Below are 25,337 nucleotides of genomic sequence, written 5' to 3'. Positions count from 1 at the left end.
CCGCTTCTTACATCCCCAGAACCGTCCTTCAACAGAGCGCACTCCTGAGCCATAAACGATGCCAAAGGTTAAACAAAATTTATTTTGTCACTTCTGCAGAAAGTTAACAAACGCGTTTCGGCGTTGCCGCCTTCGTCAGTGTTAGCTCGACAGTTTGCATTCAGTGTTTAAATAAAGATATGATATACAACCAGTTCATTGACATAGAAAGTGACTGCGTGATTTGTAAAAACACAATAAACAAAGTTCATTCGTGTGGTGGCCATTTTGGAAAGGTCGAAATCAGAAAACAGAAACCATTCTACTCATTAACCTGCAGTATACAATCATTTAACTGGGTTAGAGTGTTCTGCATGTTTCTACCATGATCTCCAAATATACATATATACATTAATTCATATGGTATTTTTTATCTGACTATGATACATATCCCCGTCATTCCATTCGTTAGCAGGAAGTACAACCTGCCTCCTATGCTTGGGATGTGTATCTGGGAGGAGAGGTCATTTCGTATCTTACGATAGGATCCACTAGACAAGGCAAATGCAAAACTGTGCCAGGCCCTCCAGAAGAGATGGAAGGAGACGCTCAACCGAGTCAGAAAGGGTAAAAGTAGCCCGTACAAACACGCAAGACGTGTTCAAGGACCGAAGAGCCGAGCTGGTGGACTCAATGACGTGTAGGCCATACAACTTCAACTTATGAGACTCCCTAGTGGGAGGAAAGAACGGAGGAGGGGAGGAAGGTAGCAAGACTGAGGCTGCCTGGACTACCAGCCCTTGGGCCCTAGGATGGGGGGACAAAGAGACAGGGTCATCTGGAACCGGGCGATGACGATGTGCAATAGCACGACCCACATGGTCTACTGATGAGGGTCTCGCCCACGTCCTAAGAAAAATGTCATATAATGACCCACCAAAAGTCAGCAAGGGCTCCACCTCCATGGCGACCTGGTGGAGTAGATCCAACAAGGGATCAAAAGGCAGAGAGACTGAGGGAGGCTGCATCTGCAAGATATTTGCTGTAAACCGCTCTCCCAAACTCCACACTAGCCTCCGTGGCCATTCTAGGCGGTGACAATAAGGTATCTGTAGTGGACGGTTGTAGGCTAACCGGTCAACCAAAAGGCAGAGGCTCCGCTGCCCGAAGACAACCAAAAGCCTGCCAGTGCCCCATGGGCCCCTGCTCCGAGGAGCATGAAACAACCCTGAGGGTGGTGAACCCTCAGGGGCCTCATCCTCATCCTCCTCCACCAACAGAGAAACAGCAGGGGACGGTACCGGCGTCGACCGATGTTGCATTAATGCCGATGACCAGCGAAGAGGACTGGTCCGCCTGGCGTCAAGCCAGCGTCAATTCGACCTCCACTGAGAAGGGAAACTGCAGTGAGGAGCGGCGTTGACTCGAAGTCTAGCTCCGAGCTGCATCTGCATCCGGAGTTGGTGCAGGGAGCCCCACAGGACTGTGCGGTGATGCTACAGGTGGGCCTGATGTCTGACTGGGATGCCCCTCCGGCCCGTGTCCCGACACTGCAGCAACTCCAGAACCAGAGTCAGGGTACTCGATCGGCATCGAGGGCAAACCCACCTTTGAAATCCGATCTGCGCCTCTGCCCCCTCTGTGAGGCCCGAAGGCGTGCCAGGGAGAGGAGGTGACCCAAAGATGGCCAGTAAAGACTGAGGATAGGCTTCCATCTGGGATCTAGCTGCTCCAACACCAGGAAATGGTGAGTAGGTGGGGGTGGACTCCTGGGAGCCAGTGTCCGATGAAGACCGGAAACAGCATGCCCCAGTGTACATTTATGGGAGGTCGACGACCTCTGTGACTTCTTCTTGTGCTTACCTGCGTCAGGCGAGCGATGTCCGCGGGAACGACTCTGCGACCTGTCCCGAACAGAAGCCCCAGCTCGAGATTGAGACCGGCGATGCGAGAATTCCGAATGAGGCATACAATAGATTTGACAAATATACTCACTGGACATTTCGACAAAGTTTATATGGAGATGGGGATAAATCTGTGGTGCTGCTGGCCTGGATACTCGGCACAGAGCTTAATACGACAAGAATTCTATCACTGATGACGACAAGCAAGTGAATAAAACACAGGAGGCCATCGAGAGGCGTAGCTAGAGCTTGTGGCGCCCAGGGCTATCTCTCAGATTGCCACCCATGGCATCTGCAGCCCTGTAATTGTGTGAGCTTAAGTCTCGGACTCGAATTTTGAATCTCACCACACTGTCAAATTTCCAGCCCAAATATTTCTAATGTTTATCATTGGAATGCTAGTTTTTTATTGGTATATTAACTAGTGCAAGTAAGTGGCAATTATCTGAACTTGCAGTTGTAGAGGGCTGCGCAGAACACCCTGAGTATTTGTAATTTTCTGTTGAGTGTTTCTTTCAATTTGATTATTCAGTTTTCCATCAACAAAAAAATACAGAGAACTAACATTGCAGCATAGTTACAGTTGACACAGACAATTTCATTTAGGTATGTGCGGTGGGTTCAGAGTCTAGACAGGGGAGCCCAATATGTAATCAACTTCGTGAGGAAAAGAAGAAAGAACAAAAACCCTTCCTCTGTCGTACACCTTACTACTACACAATGTGCATGTGTGCGGCCAACGGGGAGGTGGTGGGGGGGGAGAATTTTCAAACCCAAGTCTGATGCAACACCTGTTCAAAGGGACTACTGTCAGGTCCAGTCAGATTCGACAAGTGTTCACTATTGGGTCAAAATTGTGAGCCCAATGCCTCCCCCTGCTCACACTCCGCACTTGTATCAGTGTCTCCCAATGTTATTGAGTCTTAATGTACACTGTATGTTAACATTGTTTACCAAGAGTTCCAGGCATGACATTGGCGAATAATTCAACCACGTGAATCTATGAAAGATCGAGTATTGGAGAAGACATGTTTAATATTTTTACATTTCAACCCTATATAATCTCCAATTGCAAACCCACCAATTGAAAATCCATATAACATTTACTAACTCTGCATCAAGTTCTGCTTTTATAAATATCTCAATTCTTACTAAACCGGCAAATAAGCAACTATATTCTCTGTGTCTGATGCAGGATGTGTGTCACACTTCTTGTCAATGTTTTTTACTAGAAATATTAGCCAGGATTTCATTACTGCTCTATTAGACAGTTCCTTTACGATCATTCTTTGTAAATCTGAGAAAATCTAGCAACAGAGGCATATGTTTGATAAGGAAAACTTCAAATTAACATCATTACACAGCTCTTCCCACTTTGCTTCTCTTCGGTGTTCTATCCGGTGTCTATATCTTATTCAGAGGAAACTTATTTTATATTGAATAGCCTTGATCAGCGTTGTTTTTTTAAGGTCAGAAATAATTTCCAGAGGTGGGATTCCACTTTTTTTGATTTGGCTAAGAAATTAGGAATTTGATTTTCACTTGTGTAGAGCACAAGAGACAGTATTTTTTGTGAGAGCACCTTTAAAAGAAATAAAAGTCTCTATTTATAAAGTTTTAAAAAACTGAAAAATACCACGCCTAACATCATTTCCCTTAGCTAGGTGACATTGGGCATGAGAGGACTAAGGAAAGGTATTGGTTATTGTAATTTGTAAATATTGATAGCTCTCAGTGCTTTAGGTGGGCCGGGTCTCACCGGTGCTGAGCACCAGCAGTTTTTTAAAGGGGGCCTCGAAACGGGTCTCTATCGGGCTCTGGTTTGTGCCCTGGCAAAAGCGCTTACTTCTCATTAGTGGAGAAGTTACGGCATGACGTCATGCCAGGTGAGCATTGTAGGAGAAGGGAAATCCTTTCGAGAGAGTTAATTTCTCTCTGGATTTCCCTTCTCTTTTTGAAACTCAGGAGGAGTAACATTTTCGTGGTGTCACCAGGGCTTTAAGTGTAAGATTTTTCAATATTATATACAAGCCATATTTGCAGCTTATTTATCTTATGCAACTAACAACCATTGACAAAGCCAATAGTCCTGACTTGTAGGTATGATGTTACTGCGCCTTCGGCCTGGTCACCCCCACGCTCCTGTGCCTGCTGCCGTTCCCGCAGCCCCAGCCACCCGAGGGCCGCCGAGCCCACACCAGCCTCCCGCAGCCCCAGCCACCAGAGGGCCGCCAAGCCGGCTCCAGCTTTTCCCGCCGCCCCAGCCACCCGAGGGCCGCCAAGCCGGCTCCAGCTTTTCCCGCCGCCCCAGCCCGTGGCCCCGCCCCCCCGACAGCCGATTGGCTCGCGCTCCCGCCTCCCCGCAGACCCTCCCGACCGGCTCCCTTCTTATGACGTCCCCAGAGCGACCGCGCAGCGGATACGCGCAGCGGGAGCACCGATTGAGCGCCGAAGGTGCGCCAAAGGTAAGCCCGTCTACGCCCGTCCGTGCCTGGACCGCGCCCAGCGCCAGGACCCCTGGCCCTCGCAGACCCCAGCCCACCCGCCGGCCGTACGACGCCGCCACCCTTAACGCACTCAACGCCGGCCGAAGCCCAGGATGCTACTGAGCCACCCCGAGACGCACCCACGGACCCTTCTGCTGCAACTCCTGCAAGTTCACCTGCATCCGGACCTGCACCACTCCAGCAGTGCCCAAGACCTCGACAAGCAACAGCAGCCGCAGCCACCTGAGATGCATCCTGCTCAACACCCGCTCCGTCCACAGGCACCCAATCGAGATCTGGAACCTGCTCGACACCACAGCCCCAGACGTCGCCTTCTTCACGGAAACCTGGATGAACGCCTCCTCTGCGCCTGACATCGCCATCGCCATCCCAGACGGCTACAAGATCATCCGACGGGACCGCATCAACCACACAGGAGGAGGCATCGCCATCGTCCACAGGAACTCCATCCGCATCACGACCAACACCGACGACACCCTCACAACCGCCGAGCACCTGCACTTCCAAGTCCACATCAACCCGAAGACCACCCTCAGAGGCACCCTCATCTACAGACCCCCTGGACAACGCACACAGTTCAGCGAAGACATCGTCGACTTCATCAGCCCACACGCTCTCTGCTCCGCTGACTACATCCTCCTCGGGGACCTCAACTTCCACCTGGAGAACAACAACGACCGCAACACCACCACCCTGCTGGACAACCTCGCCAACCTGGGACTCAAGCAACTGGTGACCACCCCCACCCACTACGCCGGACACACACTCGACCCCGTCTTCTCATCCAGCAAGGACATCGCCTTCAGCCACGCCACTGGACTCCACTGGACGGACCACAGCTGCGTCCACTTCAGCTTCGCAAGGACCACGATCCACCACCACCAGCAACAGGTTGCACGCAGGAACTGGAACAAGATCACAGCCGACCAGCTTGCATCCTCCCTGAGCATGAACCCTCCCACCAGCACAACAAACCCTAGCCAGGCGGCCACCAACCTCACGAAGTGGATCAGCGACTGCGCAGACGAGCTCGCCCCCCTGAGGACCCCGCCTAGCAGACCCGGCAGCAAGAAAGCCCCATGGTTCACCGACGAACTCAAGAGCTCCAAGAAGAACTGCCGAGCCCTCGAGAGAACCTGGCGCAGAGTCCCAACTCCGGACAACATGACTGCCCTCAAGCTCGCCACCCGAAAACACCACCAACTCATCCGCGCCACCAAGAAAACTGCATTCAAGGAACGACTGGGCAACAACGCACACAACAGCAAAGAACTCTTCAACATCGTCAAAGAGCTCTCCAACCCCAACGCTGGAAACAACGACATCACCCCTTCGCAAGACCTCTGCAACTCCCTCGCCTCCTTCTTCCACAACAAGATCGCGGACATACACAACAGCTTCAGCACCCAACCGACGAACGCCACGACCGAACCACCGCCCCCCACCACCACCCTCCGCGCCTGGACTCCGATCAGCACCGAAGACACCGTCCGCACGATGAACTCCATCCACTCCGGATCTCCGACCGACCCCTGCCCTCACCACGTCTTCAACAAGGCTGACGCTGTCATCGCACCCCACCTGCGGGACATCATCAACACCTCCTTCGATACCGCTACCTTCCCAGAGAGCTGGAAGCACGCCGAACTCAGCGCTCTACTCAAGAAACCATCGGCTGACCCCACCGACCTCAAGAACTACCGCCCCATCTCGCTGCTCCCGTTTCCTGCAAAAGTCATCGAGAAGACCGTCAACAAGCAGCTGGCCGCCTTCCTCGAGACGAGCGGATCCCTCGACCCCTCGCAGTCTGGCTTCCGGGCCAACCACAGCACCGAGACCGCCCTGATCGCAGTCACCGATGACATCCGAGCGCTGCTCGACAACGGAGAAACAGCGGCCCTCATCCTCCTAGACCTCTCCGCGGCCTTCGACACTGTCTGCCATCTTACCCTAGTACAACGCCTCAGCAACGTCGGAGTCCAGGAGAAGGCACTGGAGTGGATCATCTCCTTCCTCGCCGGGAGGACACAGAGAGTCCGCCTCCCCCCGTTCAGATCTGAAGCCACCGAAGTCATCTGCTGCGTCCCTCAGGGCTCCTCGCTCAGCCCAACCCTCTTCAACATCTACATGAGCCCACTCGCAGACATCGCACGCCAGCACAACCTCAACATCATCTCCTACGCCGACGACACCCAGCTGATCCTCTCCCTTACCAACGACCCCGCCACCGCCAGAGCCAACCTTCACGAAGGGATGAAAGAGGTAGCCGAATGGATGAAGAACAGCCGCCTAAAACTGAACTCGGACAAGACGGAAGTCCTCATCCTGGGATCCTCACCCTCCGACTGGGACGACTCCTGGTGGCCCCCCGCCTTAGGCAGCGCACCCAAATCTACAGACCACGCACGAAACCTGGGCTTCATCCTGGACTCCTCCCTCTCCATGACCAGACAAGTCAACGCCGTCTCCTTGTCGTGCTTCAACATCCTGCGCATGCTACGCAAGATCTTCCGGTGGATCCCCACCGAGACCAGGAAGACGGTCACCCAGGCCCTCGTCACCAGCCGTCTGGACTACGGCAACACCCTCTACGCCGGAACCACCGCCAAACTCCAGAAGAGACTCCAGCGGATCCAGAACGCCTCAGCACGACTCATCCTGGATATCCCCCGTCGCAGCCACATCTCCGGACACCTGAGAGATCTGCACTGGCTCCGGGTCAACAAAAGAATCACCTTCCGTCTCCTCACCCACGCACACAAAGCCCTACACAGCCAAGGCCCAGGATACCTCAACAGCCGCCTCAACTTCTACGCTCCCAAACGCCAGCTTCGCTCGACCAGCCACGCCCTCGCCGCCGTCCCCCGCATCCGTAGAACCACCACAGGGGGACGGTCCTTCTCCTACCTCGCCGCCAAGACTTGGACCTCCCTCCCCACCCACCTTCGCCTGACCCAGGACCACCTCGCCTTCAGGAAGCAACTCAAGACCTGGCTGTTCGAGCAGTAACAGACCCCCCCCCCCAGCGCCTTGAGACCCTCTGGGTAAGTAGTGCGCTATATAAATTCGATGATTGATTGATTGACTTGTATCATATATCTGGAGACAATGACAGAAACAGCAAAACACAAGTCGGGTGGCACACTATGCTAAAACACAGATTTTTAGCTTAGGTATTTCAAGCTACGCCCCTTCGAGAGACCCCTCTCCCCCCAGTTTTTCCATCCCACTTAAAGCCCGATAGCTCTCACACACCTACGGAGTTTGTTGATTATGTGCCGGCAATGACGCTGTAAGTCTTTTGCTTCAATGACGATTACGTTGTTTTAACTTTTGTATCTAATTATTTCATGGGCATAATTAGCTAACACCGTTAACTGGTGTAGCAACTCACTAAGGGGCAGCCACGGCCGGCAGTGGGAGTACCTGCAGGGCGGTGACGTGGGGAGGGGGAGTGGCAGGGTGGGGGGTATGGATTACAGAGTTTTACAGGTAAGTAAACATTTAAATAAATAAAACGAATTTCGTTGCGTGAACTGCATCGCATTTGGGGATGCAGTGCACTCAACGAAATTCGTTTTATTTATTTAAATGTTTAATTACCTGGGAAGCTACGTAATCCATACATTTCCCCCACCCCTACCCTGCCCCTCCCCCTCCCCACATCACCACCCTGCAGGTACTCCCACTGCCGGCCGCGGCTGCTAAGGGGGAGAGCTAATAACGCAAAATCACCCGCTTATTCGCTTACATTAAAAATGACAAGTGAACGTCATCTAATTTTGGAGTAAATGACTATGATCGGGAGTGCTGCCTGTGAAAAAATAAACAGTTTATTTGTTGGACCAGTCGACATATTTGTTTCAGCGATTATTTCTATGTATTATGACATAATCATTGTTCCAAAATCAATAACACGCTTGTTTCGTTTCAATAAAATCTAATTATACCAACTACAAGCATAAGACGACTCCCCTCATAACCAATGTTCTCATTCTAACATACATTCAACCCAACACACTCATTCACTCAGCATTCACTCTGATGTCACTTCCATGACGTGACTTCCATGTCACGGCTCACCTGAAACAACTTGACTCATCTAAATCACCCGACGCGAACCACTGTGATCAGACAATCATCCTGATGCCTGCAGCAAAATCCTTGTGGTGCCTGTGTCGAGGCGAGCTTGTGGTGGTGGAGCACGTGACGTCACGGCCAAGCTACTTTTCAGCGCAACGCTGCATGCAAGGGCTGACCAAACATTATGCCCAGGGCCGTCATTGGTAGCGCTTTCGCGGGCTACAAGATTGCCCGCAATGGGACTAGACCCACAACAGCCACAAACAGGGTACTCGCGCATGCTGCACTGTAGGCAGCATGCTTTCCAATTCAATCAGGTGCGTTTGCTCCTCAAACGCGGGGCCGCGCGCTGGCCCCAGTGGCGGCGGCCTTTATAATTTATTTGGGGACTGACTCATACTGTAGTGTCAGTGAGTGTCCCAAAATAAATTATAAAGGGTGCCGCCACCGGCTGCCGCCTCCAAAATGGTGCCGCCCGGGGCAGACACCCCCCCCCCCCCCACTCCTCCCCCCTCAGCTATGCCACTGACAGAAAGTATACACACAGGCAACACCTGACTAACATTGACACACTATCTAATGACAGACGGAAGGCCTTGGCTGCCTATGCACGTAAGAGAAGAGTTAGACCAGACTGTATCCAGTGAAGTGCTGAGTGTAGTTTTCAGTGACATTTAAAGTCGGAAGACCCCAGGTACAGACAGCTACTGCCTGATTTGTACAAGCTTGCTCCAGTTCAACTTAGGAAGAAGAAATAGGAGGTGGCAGAAGAGACCTACTGAGGCGGCTCCTGGATGCCAGGGTCTGAGTGGGGGCCTGGTTTTGTCCAAATGGGAACTAGGGAAGGGCACGTGCCAGCACGTGTCAGTGGTGCCCATTGTTGCCCCCCATTGTTTTGCCTTGGCCATTGAACTACTGGCAGGTATGCTACACAGAGAGGTTACAGATTAGGGGATCCAGATAGGACGTACAACATATGCGGTTTCATAATATTCAGAAAACACCTTAGTCTAATGAAAGATAAAATTGACCCGGTCCTATGTCTACGTTTACAGGAGAACTTTAAACAGATGGCGGGGCTGATTTCCAAATGGACTAAGTTGAGGGTATGCCATATGGGCGCTTGGCACATGAGCCACCAGGGAGTCTTCCAAACCTGGGGTTGCCATCGCAGCCCACATCTCTTAAACGTTTGGGTATACATATTTTCCATATGTTGGTAGAGGACACTAATTTGAATATTAATGGCATCTTCACATGGCTAGAATGCTGACTACACTTTCAGCGGAAGTTGCTATCATCTCTTGTGCGCAGTATTGCCACTAGTAAAATAATTCCCAAGCATCTATACCCAGTTCAGTGCATAATGGGCCTCCTACCATGCTCTGTTTTTTGACCGATTGACACAATACTCACTAAATTACTGTGGGACAGTGAGCTTTCTAGGATTAATCTGAGTACACTCTAGCTTCTGTATGAAGAAGGTGGTTTGTCACTCCCAGACTTTGAATATTATTATATAGCTTCCCATCTACAACTCCTCCCTCTTTGGATGGTGGAGATCCCCAATAGAGTAAGGACACTATTGGCGGGCTGGTATCCCTGGGAGAACTAGGCAAGGTGCCTCTGACCTTGAGATGTGAATCCTGGATGTTGCCAGACTTAATAGTGCTGATCTCTGATCTGGAAGCGTTTTTGTAAATATGCAGTGAGGAGCACCCACCTTAGAGTCCAAGATGGAGATAAGGACTCACCTGGGGTTCGTAATTTGAAAAGGGTTGCGGAGACAGCAGGATGGATAGAGGGTGGATATCGGGAGATTGGAGACTTTTTTGAGAGGGAGTTGTTTATCATTTATTTTTTTATTTTTAGAGTTTTCTATAGCGCGAACTTGAACCGATTAGGTTATCAGAGCGCTTTACATAGCACCAGTTCCGTTACATGTTATCACAGCAGTTTACATAGAATCAGTTACGTTGCACATTTCAGGATCTTGAACCTATTAGGTTATCAAAGCGCTTTACATAAGACAGCATTCGATGTCCAGTGCCCTCCTCCGCCGTGTAGCGGGGGACCACTTCCAGCCCTCCGAAGTCGTCGAGCTGTTGGGACTAGGCTCCTGGAATTTCAGCTGCCCCTTTACAACTAATTAGTTTGAAGTCATGACAGAAATCTCAATCCCAGCATATCAATCGGTGCATTACAGGTAAAAACAGGATATAGGACCACTACGTAAGACCAAATAGAGTAAACTGTGGGCACCCCGGAATATATGAGGAAGCAGTCGGTGCGTTACAGGTAAGAAACAATTTCATAACAGGTTATAGGGCCAGTACATAGAGAAACAAATTGTTGTACATTGTAAGCATCCAAGAATATATGTTGTAGCAGTCGGTGCATTATAGGTAAGGACAGTTGCAAAAACAAGTAGATGTAGAAAGGCTGCAATAAAAGGCAGACAATATCACAAGATACAGGCAAGTAAGGAGCGCGGTAGTAGAACTTAGACTATGTGTCTGGTCTCAGCTCTTGCTCCAATAGTGAGCTTGAACTAGTCCATGATGGCCGCCACTGCGAAAGAACAGTCTAAGATGGCCGCCAAGAAGGGGAATCATAGTCCTCTGTTTGTTGTTATTGCTTTGGACCTGTGTGGAGGAGATATGCCGAGGAGCCTCGTGGGCCTCTGGAGGTACCGGCAGAGATTTATGGTTTCAGTTAGTGACCCCTGCCCTTGTGAACAATGGCGGTTTAAAAATGTGAAATGAGTGGAGTAAATAAAGTACCTTATGATTATTTTCAGCTCAGTGGCGCCTTAGAGCTTAGGATGTAGTATTGCCGATATCACATTTTGCAGGGACTATTCAGGAGGTGAGGTAGGATGCGGTGAATTACTGGCAGGCTGCGTGCTAGTCCCCATGCCCGATCCTCGGTCCCCGCCAGCACCGCAAGAAGGCTGTTGGTCCGCCGGTCTGCTCCGTAGCACTGCTCCTGGAGCCCTTGCAGCAGCATGAGAGGGGGGTTAGGGGGGGGGGGGCAACCGGGAGTCACGTCCGCCAGAACTCCTAGGCTGTTCACGCAGCCCGTTGTGGTTGTTGACTTCAGTCCCGGGATAGTATCCGCAGCTGTTGCTGATCGGGAGTGGGGGAGGGATCCGGTGTTCGTCTCGCCTTCGTTTTCAATGCCGGCTGCCCTCTATGCCTCTGATGCGTAGCGGGCGGGAGACTTCCCATGCCCCCAACTATCCGCGCAGGTCCCGGTGCTGCAGCCAGTGCCCTCCGCTGCCGATGGGCAAGGGTCCGTTGTCGTTGCCTCGACCCCCGGTCCCGGTGTAGCATCTGCTTTGACTGGGGGTGGGGGGAGGGGTCCGGTGTTCGTCACGTCCTGGTCCCGGAGCCAGTGCACTCATGTTTGAAGGAGCAATGCAAAAGAAGAGGGATTTCCATGATAATAAAAGGTAGCCCCTTTCCTAAGCGTAAAGATGGACACATATCCACTGACTTCTCTACACACATTGCTTTCTATGGTGGCTGCCATCAATCCTCTCATTTTTAACTTTCCTTACTTAAAAGATATTTAATCCTTGCTTGCCCAGTGCTAACTACTAACACTGAACTCTTACTCTGTAAAGTTTACCACGGCCAACCGTGACAAACAGTCTGAAGCCCTAGTTTGGATCCCTTGGAGATAGGAAATGTCATAACAGAAATCTTGCAGACTAATTACCCATTTCCTAATATGGGCAGCAGGCTATCAAGACCTGAGGATGCAAAAATATCACACAACAGCTTATGTTTAGTTCAAACATTGAACCTCGCACCACACAGAAACAAGTTAAGTCTCTCAATGCCCCATCTCACTGTTAATGTGTCATTTTCAATGCCCTAGAAATTTCACGGCAAGATGTAAAAGAAATGGTACTTTGTTCTCCTTTCAGGAGAAGCACTGCCCTTTTGCCACTGTTGTTTGTGTTAGCTACCACAAAACATTCCTCCCCAAGTATGAAAGCTGTAAGACATGCGGTACAATCAACTCCTTCCTGTTTAACTTGAACTCTTTGGTACATCCCTCATCCCAAAAAAACATTGCATCTATTATCAGCAAATTTTGAAGAGCTTCAATTTTGTTAGACAGGTTTTCTATAACATTTCTAACTGTGATATTCCACCATCACCAAGAAGTGCAACTTATCCCATGTCCCAAATAAGTGACCAGATTATGTCCAAAACAGCATTTTTCACCGTTCATGGTCCATCCACGTAGTTTTAAAGCTCACATAACAAACCTCACACTGATGCTGTGATTAAAATGTCGATTTACAAAAGGGGGTGGTGATGAACAGAGTGTCTGAATTGAGCAGACCACTCTTACCCAGTCCAAAGATCAGGGCTTGATCCATCACCGTTATTTATCTCACTGCCCCATCCCAGCTCAGAATCTGGCTATATGCAAATCAGTCTGTCCCTGGCCCAGTGCATCATGGGAACAGGGCAGACTAAACTACCAAGCCAATTCTTTACCAGAAAGGAGACAAGCTACCGGGGACCGGTTTCTGGCATTTCAGCCTCTTCGGCCCGGCTTGCTTGAATCCTGATGGAGCAGTGAGAAAGGGACTCATGTCTGAGTATACCCTGCCACACCTATAGTGGCCAAAATCGATTTACAAAAGGGGGTGGTGATGAACAGAGTGTCTGAATTGAGCAGACCACTCTTACCCAGTCCAAAGATCAGGGCTTGATCCATCACCGTTATTTATCTCACTGCCCCATCCCAGCTCAGAATCTGGCTATATGCAAATCAGTCTGTCCCTGGCCCAGTGCATCATGGGAACAGGGCAGACTAAACTACCAAGCCAATTCTTTACCAGAAAGAAGACAAGCTACCGGGGACCGGTTTCTGGCATTTCAGCCTCTTCGGCCCGGCTTGCTTGAATCCTGATGGAGCAGTGAGAAAGGGACTCATGTCTGAGTATACCCTGCCACACCTATAGTGGCCAAAATCGATTTACAAAAGGGGGTGGTGATGAACAGAGTGTCTGAATTGAGCAGACCACTCTTACCCAGTCCAAAGATCAGGGCTTGATCCATCACCGTTATTTATCTCACTGCCCCATCCCAGCTCAGAATCTGGCTATATGCAAATCAGTCTGTCCCTGGCCCAGTGCATCATGGGAACAGGGCAGACTAAACTACCAAGCCAATTCTTTACCAGAAAGGAGACAAGCTACCGGGGACCGGTTTCTGGCATTTCAGCCTCTTCGGCCCGGCTTGCTTGAATCCTGATGGAGCAGTGAGAAAGGGACTCATGTCTGAGTATACCCTGCCACACCTATAGTGGCCAAAATCGATTTACAAAAGGGGGTGGTGATGAACAGAGTGTCTGAATTGAGCAGACCACTCTTACCCAGTCCAAAGATCAGGGCTTGATCCATCACCGTTATTTATCTCACTGCCCCATCCCAGCTCAGAATCTGGCTATATGCAAATCAGTCTGTCCCTGGCCCAGTGCATCATGGGAACAGGGCAGACTAAACTACCAAGCCAATTCTTTACCAGAAAGGAGACAAGCTACCCGGGACCGGTTTCTGGCATTTCAGCCTCTTCGGCCCGGCTTGCTTGAATCCTGATGGAGCAGTGAGAAAGGGACTCATGTCTGAGTATACCCTGCCACACCTATAGTGGCCAAAATCGATTTACAAAAGGGGGTGGTGATGAACAGAGTGTCTGAATTGAGCAGACCACTCTTACCCAGTCCAAAGATCAGGGCTTGATCCATCACCGTTATTTATCTCACTGCCCCATCCCAGCTCAGAATCTGGCTATATGCAAATCAGTCTGTCCCTGGCCCAGTGCATCATGGGAACAGGGCAGACTAAACTACCAAGCCAATTCTTTACCAGAAAGGAGACAAGCTACCGGGGACCGGTTTCTGGCATTTCAGCCTCTTCGGCCCGGCTTGCTTGAATCCTGATGGAGCAGTGAGAAAGGGACTCATGTCTGAGTATACCCTGCCACACCTATAGTGGCCAAAATCGATTTACAAAAGGGGATGGTGCAGTGAGCTAAAAAACGGTGTTGGATCTAGCCCTGATCTCTTGACTGGGTGAGAGTATTCTGTTTAATTCAGAGACTCTGTCCCTCACCACCCCTTGTTGTAAATATTTTTGTCCACCCTAAGCGTGGAAGGGTATACTCAGATGTGAGTCCCTTGCTCATTGCACCATCAGGATTCAAGCAAGCCGGGCCGAAGAGGCTGAAATGCCAGAAACCGGTCCCCGGTAGCTTGTTTCCTTCCCAGTGTAAGAATTGGCTTTTGTAGTTTGGTTTGCCCTGTTCCCATCATGCACTGGGACAGGAACAGACTAATTTGCATACAGCCAGGTTCTGAAACTGGGATGGTGCAGTGAGCTAAAAAAACGGTGTTGGATCTAGCCCTGATCTCTTGACTGGGTGAGAGTATTCTGTTTAATTCAGAGACTCTGTCCCTCACCACCCCTTGTTGTAAATATTTTTGTCCACCCTAAGCGTGGAAGGGTATACTCAGATGTGAGTCCCTTGCTCATTGCACCATCAGGATTCAAGCAAGCCGGGCCGAAGAGGCTGAAATGCCAGAAACCGGTCCCCGGTAGCTTGTTTCCTTCCCAGTGTAAGAATTGGCTTTTGTAGTTTGGTTTGCCCTGTTCCCATCATGCACTGGGACAGGAACAGACTAATTTGCATACAGCCAGGTTCTGAAACTGGGATGGTGCAGTGAGCTAAAAAACGGTGTTGGATCTAGCCCTGATCTCTTGACTGGGTGAGAGTATTCTGTTTAATTCAGAGACTCTGTCCCTCACCACCCCTTGTTGTAAATATTTTTGTCCACCCTAAGCGTGGAAGGGTATACTCAGATGTGAGTCCCTTGCTCATTGCACCATCAGGATTCAAGCAAGCCGGGCCGAAGAGGCTGAAATGCCAGAAACCGGTCCCCGGTAGCTTGTTTCCTTCCCAGTGTAAGAATTGGCTTTTGTAGTTTGGTTTGCCCTGTTCCCATCATGCACTGGGACAGGAACAGACTAATTTGCATACAGCCAGGTTCTGAAACTGGGATGGTGCAGTGAGCTAAAAAACGGTGTTGGATCTAGCCCTGATCTCTTGACTGGGTGAGAGTATTCTGTTTAATTCAGAGACTCTGTCCCTCACCACCCCTTGTTGTAAATGTGATTAAAATGTCATCCTGAAACAAGACAATGCTTGGTGGACCAACCAAAAAAGCCACAATTGTTTGGAAAACTGAAGCTGACATCACTAAATAAAACTGTAAGTACTCGTGAATGTTATAAATATAACATCAACTCTTGTGAGTCTTCATGAAGCGTTATATGATTACATGCAGATGCCAGATCAAGGATAGTGACAAACTTGGAACCTGCAAACAATGTGAACATCTCTGTGATTTTAGGTAAGGGAAATTTTTAAACATAAACTCTTTATTCATAATTCGGAGGTGTACACATAATCCCAAATCAACACTCAACTTTCAGGCCACAACCAATGAAGTCAACTACTCCACGGCATCCACAGGATCTCATTTCAATCAAGTTGCTGGCATTTGTAGTGGAGGCAGGAATTAACTGTAATGCATTCTCCGCTACCCCCGCCCCCCAGCTGGGGAGAAACAGCCTTGTGGAGCTCACTAGCTGTAGAGGAATTTCCTATATGGAAGCTAGAGAAGTGAGGCAACTACCAAGGACTCTCTACTGCTGAGAATCGGCCACAAGATTTAATGATGTGATTAATAGAGAAAATGATTGTCTTTGGAACCAGGAAGAAGTGGCAAGATTACAGCTCTTGTACTTTTTATGCCAAGGACTGGCACTGGTGCTCCGTATGATGGGCCAAACGTCTTTTTCACTGTCACCCTCTCTTGAACAAGTTCCCCAACTTTTGGAATCCAGCTAGAAGATTCTGGTTTCTCTTTGATTTCTGCAGAGGAAGACATCTTCAACTGCTTGCTCGACTTGGTGTCACAAATGTTTTGTAGATCCTGTACGACAGCACAACTATCATTTACATCAAAGGGTGTGACTTGCGACACAATGTCTTGACTGCCAAGGTCGGGAATGTACATTTTGATGCCAAAAAGGACCTGTTAGGGGTCCGGCCACCCAGAGATATTTTGGAGAGGTTGTTTAGTGCTCGTTGTACCCCATTTAGGCAGTGGATCCAACTAAACTCTGTACCCAATACTCTAGCTGTTAAAGACTGCTTTAAGAGGTGGCTCTTCTGGTCCAAAAAGGACCTGTTAGGGGTCCGGCCACCCAGAGATATTTTGGAGAGGTTGTTTAGTGCTCGTTGTACCCCATTTAGGCAGTGGATCCAACTAAACTCTGTACCCAATACTCTAGCTGTTAAAGACTGCTTTAAGAGGTGGCTCTTCTGGTCCACAACAGAATTGCGTTTGGGCCTATATGAAGAAGAATAATGCCCCTGTACTCCCAGGGAAGCCATAGTATCCCAATAAGTATTGGAAGCAAAAGTTGGCCTTGGTCCAAGTGGAATGTCCTGCATGCATTTGTCCCAATAAAGGCTTGCATGTCTTTAGTAACAGTGCGAGATCAGCTGAACACTGTGGCCAAACCCAAAGGAACCTAAAGCAATAATCTACTGCCTCAAGGATACATTTAAACCCTGTATCCAAAAAAAGAGAAACATAGTGGTCCAACAAATGGTGCAAAAAGGTTTGTAAGAAATGAACAGGTGTGTCTTTGGTGGCCACGCTACGGTGGAGGCAGTAATTTATTGACGAATGTCACAACAAAGGACATATTTCTTGACCTGTTGATAAAAGCTTTGCCACCAATAACGTTGCTATGGCAGGAAAACTGGCCACCATAGCAGCAAGTGCAGATACAACATCTTTGAGCACAGCTATCACTAAAGCCAATCTACGGTCTTGGTAGGGAATCAAATGATAGGCAACTCCAGGAATAGTTATGAAAGGGACGTTTTGTTCACTTAAGTGGTATGTATATTTAGAAGAAAAACTCCTAGTGTTACAAATGGGGATGACTGGTTGGCTAAGGCTTGCGCCAAAGCCAGGCAGAGACCACCACTCTAGTCAGGGCTTGGGAGTTACACGCCAAAGATAACCCCTGCTCACCCCCTTGGTAGCTAGGCATGAGCAGTCAGGCTTATCCCGGTGACGATGTGTAAAGCAGTTGCACAACACACACAGTAACATCGGGCGTGAGGCCACACAACCTCCTCACAATAAGGGTAGCTAGCTGGGCTACTCTGAACCATCTCCAGCCGCGAGGGCGTGAAGATACCTGCACCACTCTTCTAGGGTCACTACCCCATACAAGCTCAAAGACTCAAAGAGAACTTAACCCTCCGACAAGGGTTGGTACTATTCCGGAAAACATTCACTGGCCAGGTTCTCTCTGACAACACTGAAGAGCCCTTTACCACCATTTAATACCCAATCGTCCAGTGCAACACAACATTCATCCACACTCCCCCCAACACTGGTGAGACAGCATCTTACTGCCTCTGAAACACAAGCTGTACCCCTCACTGGCAACCAAGTACCATACTCTAGGAACTGGGAATAGGACTTCTTGCACTGGATTACAAATTGCTGCCACCACTGGATCCCACCCTACTAGGGATACCAGAAAACTCAATCAACAAACTGCACTTAGGGGATAACTTTCCCTCCTGAGATAGTTACTCCATGCCAATTAAGTTACCACTGTAGGCCAACCCAAGAAATAGCAGACATACAAGGGCAGCCACTCCTTCAGCGTCAGGCCAACCCAAGAAATAACAGTCTGCACAAGGGCAGTCACTCCTCCAGATTATCTGGCTTCTGTCCTTGGCAGGACACCCAACTCAGAGTGCAACATAAAACACATTTCAACAAAAATGACACTTAAAACAAACTCAGAAACAATAATAATCCCCAAACATGTGACTATCTAAAAATGCAGAGCTTGTAGTGCAGCCAGTTGTCACTGCGGTATTGAGCAAAGGCAAGTCCTATCCCACCGCTGCCACCAATGTTAGAAATGGGGATCTCTGGTTCGCTAAGTCTTGCGCCAAAGCCAGGCAGAGACCACCAATCTAGTTAGGGCTTGGGAGTTACACTCCAAGATAACCCCTGCTCACCTCCTTGGTAGCTTGGCACGAGCAGTCCGGCTTATCCCGGTGGCGATGTGTAAAGCATTTGCACAACACACACAGTAAGAACATACTAGGCACACCACAAAAGGAACTCCACTCAAGGTTATATATAAAAATAGCCTTTGTATTATAATAAAACAAATCAGCTAGTAATCACACAATAGACATTGCGCCAACTGGCACGGGCGATATTTACTGTCAGAATTAGCAATTGGTAAAAATAGTAAAAGTCAGAACATATCCTAATCTCAGAACACAACCAGTAATCACTGGCAGACACCATACTCCGCGCCAACCTGGAACATAAATCTTAACAGGCATAGTATCACATAAGGCGAGAACTCTATTCTGCGCCCACCTCCTAAGCTAAAATCTGGTAGACCATAATCTCCTAAACATACCTAGCATTAGAAAATAAACTCAATAACATAACCTGAGATAGGGAATAAATCAAACCTAGACCACAGTAGAGAAACACAATAAAACCTAAGACAATAGGTAAAACCTAACAAGCATAAAAGCACATCTATGAGCATAAATCATACTACAAACATTACATTTCCTAGCACTTATAAAAATCACACTAGGGCCTTGGGCCCTATAAACATGATAGTCCCCTGGGCCAAATGGCCATCTAAGAGGGGCTAAAATGCCCTCTGTCCAAAGTCAGGGCACGCTGCCAAGGCAGCGACAGTCACGGGGGTGCACTTGGCACAAACCTAAACGTGGCAGCTGCCCACTACTTGCTGGGCAGCTGGGAGTCTCAATGAAGCCCTAAATGTTGCAGCTGGCACTAAGTGCTGCGCAGCTGTGCAGGCAGAGATGGGGCAAAGGAGTGCGTCTCACTCCTAGATTAAAAACAGGTCCCCTAGAAATGAAATACCTAAACGGTGCAGCTGCCCACTACTTGCTGGGCATCTGGGAATTAGAATTGCGGCATGGGCCCTCCCTGGCCCTTAGGACAAATTGCCCCCAACGTTGGAACGTTCTAGGCTCTGAAAATAAAGTATGTCCCTTGGAGCACTCTGGCTCCCGAACTAATGATGCACCATATAGGGAGTAAGTCGTGGAGCGCACTGGCGCTGAAAAGAAAAATTATTGGACTAGCGCTTGAGCAATTTAGGCTCTTGAACAACACAGGGTGGAGCCAACAAGGGCTCTAAATTAAAAGTGTCCCAAGCCCTTCATGAGGACTCTAAAATCAATGGGGGCCTCGTTGGAGCCACACGGCTCTAAAACAATTATGCCCCGAGGGCGAGAACTGGTGCTAAAAATAAACCTGCCCCCAAGGACGCACATGGGGCTCTGAGAGAATCATGCCACATCAATGGAAACTCCAGCAACGGCGGGCCTGCTCAGAAAATGCGGCGCGCATGTACCCCGCCCAGCCCTTACTCACCGGGCTGCTCTCTGTACTGGCGGAAGGCAGGCTCTGGGGCGGATTCGTGCAGCACGACACAGGGCTCTCTCCTCCATCACGGGAGCCCCGCGCTGCTATCGGCGGCCTCTACCGTCACTTTCCCGTTTTACCCAGGCCCCCTCCTGGGACTCGGGACTTGGATGTCGAGCCGGTGAAGCTCCACCAGCACACTCTTCCTGCACTGTGCACCACGTTGTCCTCACGTTGCACCGGCCTCTTTCGGCCAGATTTCAGGCCCTGCCCATGTCACGGGCAGGAGGTGCCTTACTTCCGGGTTGGAAGCACGGGCCGCGGCGTGATTCTTCCTGGGGGCGAAACGAGGGGTAGGCTCCCTCGAGAGCAAAAATAAATGTAGAAGCAGGGTGGGCTCCCGCGCTAGCCGCTAATAAGCGGGGTGGGCACACGCAGCAATTAATCAATAAAAACGAGGATGCAGGGTAGGCACCTGCTTAATCAAAATCAAAATAAGCGGACATCATGCAGCAACGGTGCACAGCCCGGCGCTACAAGGAGAAGGAAAAGCGCTCCCTAGGGGAAAATGAAGTGCCCACCAGGCTGGCATCTTTAAAGTAAAATACAGCGCTCCCATGCTGCAAAAGGTCCATGGAGCTGGGAAAAAGGGTGAAAGGGTTCCAGGAATAAGGAGTAACTGGAGCAGAAAGGGGTACCAGCAGAAATGCCCTCAAGGTGTCCAGGGGCAGGGCAGGGCAGGGCCCAGGGAGGCAAGCCTTCCCCTGAGCCCCAGCAGCAGCCCGCCCCTGGCAGATTCCAGTCCAAGAACAAGAACTTCCTCATGGGGTCACAGCCCCTCCTTTTATACAGCTAAATCCTTTGTTCTCAAAGGTGCAGGCAAGGGGAGAACCAGATACAACTGGTTCTGGAGCACTTTGTTTTGCTCAGCTCCACTCTCTATTCACAAGACAGGCCGGTGACAGCAGACACACCACAGGGGGTGGAGCCAGCATTGTAGAGGGAAGGCACAGCCCTATTCAGGTCCCAGGTGCAACTCCTCCCTCCCATCTACATGCAGATCTCCCTATTCACCACTGGGCAGATTCATCCTGCCTCCTGGAGCCAACCAGACCAGCCAGCCCCTGTCACTCACAAGCCAGACAGGCAATCCACATCTCACAGCACACAGAAATGCCAACTTCTAAAAGTGGCACTTCTCCCCTAGACACTATAAATCTGTGCACACCATCACGCAGCATTTATCCTCACGAGTTCGCACATACCAAACTCGACCCTGCACTCCCCACATATCAGGAACTACCATAGACACACATATCCCACATGCATTCGTATGGGAGGGCAGGCCATCTCACCACATGCACTCAGAATGCGCACGCACTTTACACTGGGCCACAGTGCTAAAGTGCGCAGAGGCCTAAAATCACTACCACCATGCCAGAGGCTAAAGGCAAAAAGTCTAGGGGTGAACCTGCCAAAAAGGCCCAAGTCCAACACCTAGGTAAAGCGGTGCTGTCCCTATTAGCATTAAGGGCAGCCAAGAGATCAGAAGCTATTCTCATTTTAGAACAAGTACTTGCAGCAAGAGTAGCAGTCGCAAATGCAGATTTGGCTGCTTCATCAGCCAGAGAATTCCTTACGAGTACTCCCACATGCTGATGACTTAGTGTATGTATAAAACGAGCCTGTGGCAGCTTATCTTTGAGGTCTGCCACTTTAACCCAAAGTATGTTATGCTTGATTGTGTTGCCTTTAGAGTCTTCAAATCCATTCTGACACCAATAATGTAAATTATCATTAAAGGACTGTACACTGTAATACAAATCACACAGAATAAGTGTGGGGAAATCAGGATCCGTATGTTCCAGTGCAAGAAGAAAAGCTTTTAGTTCAGCCAATTGTACAGTGCAGTGCCCTAAGGACTGGGTGCAAGTTTTTTGTGGTTGGAAGTTCCCGTCCAACATAACACCAACAACGGTGGCGTATGCCACAGAATATTGCTCTTTAGAACTATAGTAGGTTGGGCTAAACCATCAGTGTAAATAATACATTTATATATTCAAGAGGTAAGACAAAAGTGGACATGTGGTTGACATGCTCATACTGTAGAAATTCTTGTGTCTGTAGAGACTGGTTAAAGACGAAGTCTACATCAACATCTGTTAAGGATATTGCCTATTGTATCAATCTAGGATGGAGGGCTTTAGCATTAGGAACTCTAGCCTTTGTGACAACCTCTACAGCTGGCACAGGAGTAACAATGATGATGCGTATCCCTCATGCAAGTGGATGCTCTTTAAAAATAGCCATCTGCAACAGTCAGTATTTTTTTCAGTGGAGGCAAAACGTATTTCCAAACTGGAATATATATGCAATTTATTAGCTGTTGGCACTATTTCACCTTTGTTAAAAGTGATATAGGTAAACAATAGTGCACCCGGAAAGACCCGAATGACTAGGTTAATCGTATTCATGTGAGTATGTAGAGGATGTGTTGCAAGTAAGTCAGATTGTAAAGATCTGAGTGTCCTGATGCCCACTGTGAACTGTAGAAATCATGGTGAAACAATTCATGTAGTGATATAATGCATTGGGCATAATCAGGAATTTGTGTTGTGCCAAAATTATGAAATCCTAACAAGGATTATATTTGTGAAATTTATTTGGTGGTTGCAATTGTGCACATTTCTCCAAAAAGTGAGGGTCAAGCCTCTTACCTACATGTGCAAGTTCATATCCTAAGAAAAGGACACTTAGAAATTTGATATACAATTTCTTAAAGTTGAACTTATAGCCAAAGGCAGGGATTCCTAAAATGATGCGATCCACTATTGCTAAATGTGAGTGTAACTCATCGTCTGTAAGGTAGATATCATCTACATAGGATAAAGCATCTGGGTCAATATTATGTAGAATCAACACTATGCGGGCTGCAAACAGTTCTGGATTGTTCTTATAGCCCATTGCTAAACGAGTGAAGCAAAGCTGAAATCAGAGTGCAGAAAAGGCTGTCCAATCTCTGCTGTCAGGAGCTAGATTTTTAGCTGAAAAAAACCACTGGATATATCTAAGGTTGTTTTGTATTTTTTTCGGACTATATTTTTAGTTACTGCTGAACTGTGAGTATTCTGTATAGCAAATGTGTGTGTACGACTGTTTAAATATCTGTATTCTACAATGATATTAATGATCTGGTTTCAAAACAGGAAAAAGAGGATTATTCATTTGAGAGACACAGGGCTCCTTTACAACCTGGTACTCCAATTGGGAGAGTACTTCTCTAATAGGTGCTTTAGCATCGCGTTTGAGAGGGTATTGTGGTTGCTCGTGCGGGCTGGACCTTATGGGTATAACATGATAAGAAAAGTCATTTTCCCATCCAACATGATTGCTGTATAAAGCCGGGGCTTGAGTAAGAGATTATTCTGATGCATAAGCTTGTTTGACCTAATCAGGGACAAGTGCAAAAAATGACAGCAATATTACATCCTCACAATGTGAGGATGTTTGAATAAAGAGTGGGGGCCAATCGATCTCCACTCAGAAGACAAAGTTAAATTCTCCCAGAAAATTTCTTACTCGGTGTGCTGTATGTCACCCTCAGTTTGTATACCCAAGTCATATAACCTATTTCGAGGGGCTATGCACTTATCTGGAGTTTGAACTGTAACAAATATATCAGTTGCTTTCGCTCCTGGAGATTCTGGTGCAATATGGTGACTTCTGCACCGCTATCAAGGAGAGTCACCGCCCAACTCCTGGAAAGGAGGAGGGTTCTCAGACTTTGTGGCATATCTCACAGTTATGGCCGCAACTTTTTCCCCCAGAAATATGGGTTTAAATGCAGTTTTGCCCTCCTTCTTTATCTTCATGTCAGACGAGCATTGTGAGTCCTTTTGGGTGTCACATACTCTTCTTGGCTGCGCTTAGATTGCTCTCCTCTCTCATATTGCTTTTCAGATGAGTCCTGTAATGAACAAGGAGAATGTGTATCAGAGCTCTGATACTTCTCTGGACCCTAGATTTTAGTGCAATCGCAAAAATCGTTGAGTTTCCCAGTGGGCTCTGCGGGTGGAGAATATCTACCAGGTTTACCTTCTGGTCGTTGTGTAGATTTATCCCATGGTTTTTTTTTTTAACAAACTCACAAGTTTGCTTGGCTTTCTTGTCTGTACTAGGTTTGCCAAAAGGTGGTTTAGTCAGTCTGCTTCCCAAATGATTGCGTCCTAAGGTTGTGTAAACATCGGCAATAATTATACGTAGCTCATGTTCACGGTCGACCAGTGGGACCGCTGTGCGTCTCTTGCGTATGGCCAGTGATGCTGCTTCACCTTTTAAGGTAAATAGAATTCTTGAGGACACAACAGAAACATTTCCCATTACTTTCATCCACACTTCCAGGGCAGCAGCTGCCCTTGTTTGTTCTGTATTTTGTCTGGCAAAACTGACATGGACGGATTGCTATGACTGATGGTATAGACTGCCGCAAAGACTGTCCCCCGTGTGTTGCAGTCACCTATTCTGGCAACCATTCCAGACGGGTCCACAGCTTCAATCTGGTCAATTTTTCAGGCGATCCAAAATGGAATTTCTTCTTGATTAGAAGGGATTCTGCCCATAACTAAATGAACAATTACAGGACTTATTGTTGGCACTGGTGGCAACTGGGCTTGCCCTGGCAGGCCAGGAAATACAGGCACAGCCAACAATGTGCATGCAACATATTGAGTTAAGCGTCTATATAGTGCAATGAGAGCAATGTACATTGCTCATGTGTTGCCAAGATCTGGATTAGCCATCTAGGTATAACGTGTATCCAGCTAAAGATGGCTGGGTCGCCCCATCATTACTAAGGGGATCGAAGAGTATGGGTGTAGCATCATGTGGGAGGTCACCTTGGAACCAAGTGTGTTATTCCCAATATGATAAAGGTATTTCCAAGAGCACATATGGTCTCTATTGTGCTGGTGGTAAAGGTGTTGTATTTGTATGAAATGTGTTAGTATTTTGCATCCACAGCTGAAAAATCGACCCAAGAATAAAAGACTTCAAAGCAGTAAACATTGTTGGCTTCAACCATGAAGATAAAGGCACAACCTGCATTGTAAGTCCATGATGGAGTAGATGTGCATGGGCAGCAGGTCTGCAATTAACTGGAATGGTGACAGGTACTGCAGCTATAAGGAAAACAGTAAGGGAAACAAAGTGCCACACAAAAAGGAGATATCCTTTTAACTTTCAAGCTTAAAAAACCACAGAATTTGGTGTTTCCTATACACTGCAAAGGATTAATCCCAAACCTGTGAATAGG

This window comes from Lissotriton vulgaris, chromosome 5 (assembly GCF_964263255.1).
Source record: "Lissotriton vulgaris chromosome 5, aLisVul1.2, whole genome shotgun sequence".
NCBI classification, from domain to species: Eukaryota; Metazoa; Chordata; class Amphibia; order Caudata; family Salamandridae; genus Lissotriton; species Lissotriton vulgaris.
Note: the sequence above shows the minus strand (reverse complement) of the source record.